Below are 7,531 nucleotides of genomic sequence, written 5' to 3'. Positions count from 1 at the left end.
GGGCTTTCACTGCAGAACAGTGAAAGCTTGGATGTCTTCCTGGAGAACAATCTGCCCTCTCCTGCATCATCGTGGGGTAACTACTCACATGCCTCCATGACTCAGTGCAGATGGCACGTTGTGGTAATCTAGGCTTCAGTTCACTGAGTCGTGGGACAGAGGAAGTTTAGAGCAGAGACGTGCAGTGGCACCTTGCAGCTCCTGCACAACTTCCCTCTGAGAGAAGGGACATCTGGCAAAAGCTGGACATAACCAAGTCAAATTCTCCAATACAAAGTGTTGGACTCAATGAAAGAATGGCTGCATGAAGTGAAATAACAGTGATAAACAGACGAGCTGTAATAAACAGGCTAGTTTAAATGTGTTTGCTTCAAAACAGCTAAAAGACTTTATTATTTACACTACATGTGATATTTTAACCCTTTCCTCACCTGACTAATCACCCCAAATTCTGTTTCTAAATAGAATTTCTAAACCTGAAAACCTGAATTTCTAAACCCGAAAAATCATACTAACGAACAATCTGTGACAAATCTAGATCTCTTGGGTGGTCCTTAGCATGGGGTACTTGGCTAGATGCTAGTTTGATTTTTGGTTAAGTTTTATGGTTCCTGCCAACACCTTAAGAAGATTACCTCTTCTGGTAAAGACTCAAAACATAAAGGGAAAACTAAAAAGAGACAAGTTCTTTCAAGAGAATAGAGCTGATGCTGTGGGCAATTGGAATGAGCTACATCAGCTTTCAGAGATTAAACAGGAAAAACTGTAAAGAAGATTTACCAGTAGAAACTCTGTGTCATTAGGTATCATTTTTTTGCAATCAAAATACAAGAAGAAAGAATTTAGAAAGTGAAACTGTATGAATGCTTGCTTGGGAGTAGGACCAAACAACTCTTCTTCCACCTACCATTCAGCTGCTGCTTTATGTAATGAATGACTATTCATTTCTAACATTTTTGGTGTCATATCAAATGAAAAAAAAATGAATGGACAAAATTATTTTGAAGAAACATCTACCTATCTTACATATTTGTAATTATCTATTATAACTTAATATTATGGGCAGAATTGCAGTGCCCTGGCATTCAGTAGTTCCTGAGTAAAGTTAGTTCACTAACTGTTGTTAAGGCTGACTAACTCTGTTAGTCAAGAGGAACATGAGGTTTAGTTGTTTATAACCTTATCAGACTCTAACCAACTGAATTTAAAATGCCCCTTCCAGACATCTGCCTCAACCTCTTGCTGAGTTCTGCAGAAGTGCTTGATATGTGCCCCCAGCTCTGGCCACTAAATTCCCCACACCAAGGATGGATGAGAGTTCCTATTACCTAGCTCTGGACAGCTTCCTTCTGCATGTAAAATCTTAATGGCTTAGCTTTAGGAGATGCAAAATTCTTCCTGATTATTTGGTTTACCTTTACTGGAACAAAGGACCAAATTTAGGCTTTATCAAATGTCTCTGCATCAACTGCTAGATAGTAGGAATAGTGCCACAGAATCTCCCAGAAGCCTTGTGAAGACAAACACTTTAAGCTATGGAGAGACAACCACATACGGGTCATAATGAGATTAGTATATATTTTATGAAAAGCACAGGTGATGTGTTAAAAAAACTGGAGTACATACTTTGAGTAAAGAGGATAAAAAGAAAAATTGTATAGCTAGCATTCAGTGTACAAAATGGAAGTGCTGAACAAGGGAAAAGCTACAAACTGAATTAGAATAAATAATAAAATTAATATATGATAGAACATTGTTCTTAAAAATTAGGTTCATCACCTGTGAAGTGTAAGGAGTAGAATAGTTGTCACTTGAAGTGATTAGCCTGGCTCATTGTGAATAATGTTCAGCCTAAAAAGGATATCACCATTTCAGTGAAAGAAAAAAAGAAGCCATAACATGGCTTTGAAGTATTGATTATTCAATTGTTTGAAGTATTGATTATATTAACCAGCAGGTAGGAAGAAAAATAGTATGTATAGCACTTAAATACAAAATGGCCCCTTCAAACTGTAATTACCTCTCTCTCAAAGAGGATCAGATACCAGAATACATGCTGAGAAAAGTCTGGATAAAAGAGCAAATCTAAAGCAGACTGATCAATAGTAGCAAAGAACTTGCAGTGAGAACTGAAGTACTTTAACAACTCTCAGGACACTTAGGGCAACAAGGTAAATGTATTCTGAGAGAGTGCTTTTTTAGGAGGCAATAAAAGATTTCGAAAGTTATATCTCTCAGCTTTCTTATTACATCGTGTTTACATAATCATATCCAGATGCTTTAGGCAATAGTTGCTTCCTGTGCTTACAGTTTGCAGTTGTCTCATCATTCCTTTATTAATCTTTGTGAGGACTAACAAAACAAACAAGATAACTGTGAAGCAGAGAACATTTTCATGCTACTTCCTATGAGAAATTGTTTTCCAAGGAGCAGTATTATCTTTTTACATATCCTAGATTTCCTCACAGAATGCTTTTTTTTAAATTATATGTATATTTCTAGTGTCAGAGAGAGCAAGTCACTGAACTCCTCTCCTCAGTAGCACAAGTAAATAGCAATGTGCATATCTACAACTCCTTGCAGGAGGAAGGCATTGGTTTTTTAGACTTTCAAGTCTTTCATCTGGCCTTCATATGTAATGCCATGCACACCTATAGCAGCCTATAAACAAGAGCATTTTCACATTATTGTCTCTCTAAAAATAGATTATGTACTTATTATAACATGGAATTAACTAAGCAGTTATTTCCTCTCTGCTTGGCAGCAGAATAAAATATATATAAATAAAACATATTCTATACACTGAAAATAGTACTCTATAATCATCCCGATACACAGGAGGGAGTTATTGTGCAATGGCAGCACACCTTGTCGAGTGATAGTGTGAGGCTGTTGCCCTTTGCCTAGCAACATACCAAAGCATGTGTTTAGAGCCTACACCCTGTGTTATTGCTCAATTAGGATTTGGCAGACATCCTTAGATGTTACCCTGGCCCATATCCACATATTTTACTCACATATGTAACTGCACATTGATGTTATTAAGCGTAGACCTTGCTAAGCGTCTGCAAGATCTTGGGCCTTATGTATCTCAGTTTCTCGCGAAGGAGTCAAAGGAAAGAGACTTTCCTAGCTGATATGACTTAAACAGCATTTAACAGAAAGTAATGCTCCTGAAATTCTTAATTGTTGAAGAAGCTGAATGTGGCAGACAATACACTGAGTTGAATATTGCTGCAGAAAAGTTGCAAAGTGAGGAATAAGTTAAAATAACCTCTAATAGTCTCCTTGACAAAGTATTCCATGAAGCATTCCTGAAACTGTTACTACAATTACATTATGTAAAATTATGTTTAAAATGGCTAATATAGATTCACAAGCAAAACAGCTAATTCTTTAGAAAATCTATAATCAGTATTTTAGGTGGATATAAATGAAAAGCATTGGATTTAAAACATTGTCGTCCTAACGCTCTCATTATTCAGGATCAAGCTGGTCACTCAGAGACTGAAGAAGAAGGATCTGCTGCCTTTGGTTTGTCTCAAGAGCCCCCATTTTGTCTTCTTTGACTTAGAAGAGCCATTAACTGGTGTTTCGGCCCTTTCAAATGTGCTAGATATCTGCCTCTGTGGAACCTCCTCTACTTGGAGAGCTATTTTGTAATACAGTGTGGCTCATTTTCGCAAAATGAGCTGTTACTGCATAGAGCAAGGGATGGAAAAATATCTAAGAACAACAAAAGACCTAAGAGTATGTCCCTATTCTTAATAGGTAAGACCACAGCCTTACTTTTCTATAAAAGTCAGTATTTCTAATACAGACCCAGCTTGAAGCATTTTTAATAGTTTTCTGGTAAAACTTGACCAGTAATTAAAGTGAAGCATCTTTCATCTTAAAAGTCAAAAGTAGCTCACTAAAAACCCATGTGTTCAGAGTTCTGAAGTGAATTGGTCAAGATTTTAAAAAGAAAGGGACAACCGTCTAAACTTAAATATTGTCTTTCGTTGTAGGAGCAATAGCCCAACATGATGAAAATTCCTCTACAAATGCTCTCCTGGATTTTAGAAGACCTCAATTTGAAGAAAATGCACATCTATTTTAAATTCCCTTGCTACAGTTCTTCCATTGAATGGTTTTACTACCGGCAATGATCACATAATTGAAATCTTAGCTCCCTCATAGTCTTCACCTGTGTGGTCTTCAAAGCTGGAGAGATGCCTAACTACCTATTGAAAAAATTGTTTTTTGCCAGTGCATGTGTTGCAGAGAGACCCAGATCCCTAAAATAATGCCCATCATGGTCGAGGAAATATATCATAGACAAACTTGTACAAATCGAATTAGACCAATGGTCAGAATCTTTACACAATCAGTTATCTATAGAATAATCTCTGGCAATTAAAACAACAAAGAAATCTCAGGAGGTTCTTATCAGTTTACCGACAATTCAAGAAAGACAAAATTATAGCAAACTCTCTGTGCACTGAAACTAAGCTATTCTGGATTTGTATCTCATCATTAGTAAACTCAGGCAATTTTTGTAACTGAATTCTACGAAAATTTCATCATTAGCTTAGCCCTTACTAGAACTCAGTGAAACCACACTGGTAGGAAACTACAACTGACAAATTAATTCTCTAGTAATAGCTGAGGCACAAATTCACAGTGAATTTTTTATAATGGTTGGAACATCTCTATTTTACTGTCTTAGTGAGGACAGCTAATCTCATATCTCAGAAGAGAGAAAAAAAAGAGCAAGACCCTCATCTTAGGAGGAGAGATACACCTTGCAAATAGTTGTAGCACTTTTGCTGTGTGATAAGGGATACATGGTGGAGCCAGCACAGCATAACACTAGAAACCAAGTATGCATGATCCAAAAGTGCACAACTGCCCAATTGGCAAGGTTAATTTGGAGCCTAGCCTTACATCAAGTCCATAAGCACTAGTTCAGGATATACAAATGAGGGCTATCATCATCTTTCTGGAAAGCAGTAGTGCAGTCTCTGATTTTACAGATCCATATTTAATAGCACTCAAAACTGGTGCATTTGCCATTACAAAATTCATAAAATTACTAAAACGCATAAGTAAATGGATTATGTGGGGGCTATATGCAGTTTGCCTCTAAGAGGAGACGTTTGTCCCTATGTCCTACAGAAGAGCTAGAACGTCTCTGTGCATCTTACCAATACAAGGAATTTACTCAAGAAAGTAAGGAGAATGAGCTTATGCTCTGTATTCATAGAATTTTTGAATTTTTGCTTACTATATCCCTAGCTTCAGTATCGTCTCTTAGAGAGGCTTGGATTTATCTGGAAGATAGCTATGTGCAATTAAGCCCTTCATTAGCACTACTTGTTTCTGCATCAAGTATTGTGGTCATGCTTTCACGGATCCCATCTTCTAACTTTAAGCCTGCATCTGCATCTCCTTAGAAATAATGAATATTTACAATACCAATAATTTATTAGTAGAATATGTGGCCACCTGCACAAATTATAAGGGCTAGGGCGAAATTCTGCAGGTGTTTGAAAATACCAGCTTCCACTACTGTAAGTCATCCCCATGGGTTCAGTGTTCACTTTTGTATAACTTTGCCATGTGAATGTGTTTGCAGTATCATGGCTTAAAAAAAACACCTTGTCATGCATTATAGAGAGCAAGCTCTTTCAACCAACAGAGTTACATCAATCTTAAAAGTATATAGTGCTGTAAAGGAAAAAGTTACTCAATACCAGACATCAGGACTGCTGCATGCTGCTAAAATGAAGAAATGGATAAAGGGGTAAGTGTTGGTGTTTTTCTGTTTCATCACAAGCAGAGACTCTTTGAAAGCATGTTGCAGTTGTTTATGCTCTGAAGATAGCAATATTTTTAGCTTCACCACTTACAGCACTGGGATGTATTGCAAACTTTTTGATTAAGCATCATAGGCTACAAGAAAAGCTTAGAGCTGTAATGTCTCTAGCACATTTTTAGGCAGTTACCATGCCAACCAGAAAAATGATGAGCAGAATGAATACAAAAAGTTTTTTTGGAAAAGAAAATAGTGCAAAGTTAATACAGGGTTCAAAGTTTTAGAACACTGTATTTTTTTGCTAGAAGCTTTATCATGATCCACATATAAAACTACTGGTTATATCAAGAGTTCATCAGCTGTCACTAACTTAGTCTGCAAACCTGCAGAGATTAGCCTTGAAGACTAAAGCATCTGTTTTAGCCTTTTCAGAGTTTGGAAATGCTGTAGAACCATAAGCAGATCTTCAAGAAAGGAACTGCTTCACTTTACACTTGGAAAATCTATTTTCGGTGCATGTTAAGCAGAGAAAGAGAATCATGGGATTCTCTAGAAATTCCTAGATAACTTCTGCATGATGCTAGATTAAAGTTCAGCATACACAAGCAAACACAAATGCAAATAAATAACAAGTATTCCAAACCCAAACCTTACAACATAGGAAAATCAGAGGTGAGCTTAACATAAAAGGCATCTAACTAAGATTGGCAATGTGCCCAAATACTCTGGGCTTTGCCTTGCAATGACATAAAGAAAGGCAATACAATTAGGATTTGAATGTAGTGATGTTTGAAGTTCAAAGCAAATGTAACTCATTTTCAAAAGCACATTAGATTTTTCTTCTTCATGTGGCAAATTCCATGATATTAAGATACCATAGTTGCATATTTCTATATACTTACATATTTCAGCTACCATTTTTCCCAGAGGTAAGTAGTTTTCTGAAGACTGGGGGTGGGGATTAATACTTTTGCAAGGATAACGTTTGGTAGCATCAACACTGCAACCTCATTCCCTTCTAAAACAATGGGAGAGAACAGCTGATATGAAAGAAGGAAGGTATTTATAGAAATCTCTGTGAAAGAATAGTCAACTCTGGATCTGCAAAGAATGGTCATGTAGGAATGCAAATGTTAAAAAAAAGACATTAATAATAATGATACTACTAGCAACAATAATAAACAAGTAAGTTTCTCAGTTCCTCCTTCTTCCTCTTCCCTCATTTGAAATGTGGTTGAGAGAGAAAATCTCAGGGGAGTTTGAGTGTTTTAGTTGTACACAACAGTAGATGTTCACACTTCTGGTCTGTGCAAGCCACACGCCTTTCTCTGGAGACCAGAAATGCATTTGTTGTACAATCAAACTAAGATGATAATAACAGCTGCCCCGGGTAACACCGAAGAGAGATGTAGGCTGGTATTCTACCTCCAGCAACAGCCAAGAGCAGAAATGCAGGAGAACATATCACATATTGTGGTATTTTGCCACCATACTCTCTCTGTTTCCAGTATTTGTGTTTCAGAGACTTGTTCAGTCAGAGGTGATATCTTTGGGTTTATTAAGACCTGTCTCTAAGGGGCCCACTGAAAAGTGAGTATGAGAAACTGGGAAAAATCTGGGTGAATTGCTCTGGTGGACTAGACCCAACCTGCAAACCTGTAGTATTCATGTTTGAGGACCAATCTTTATGAAACCCCCAAAGGAACTCCTATGATTGCTCTAGAAATCTCT

The sequence above is a fragment of the Rhea pennata genome, chromosome 3 (assembly GCF_028389875.1).
Source record: "Rhea pennata isolate bPtePen1 chromosome 3, bPtePen1.pri, whole genome shotgun sequence".
In the NCBI taxonomy this organism is placed as follows: domain Eukaryota; kingdom Metazoa; phylum Chordata; class Aves; order Rheiformes; family Rheidae; genus Rhea; species Rhea pennata.
The sequence above is the reverse complement of the archived record's forward strand: the minus strand, read 5'-3'. Positions refer to the sequence as shown.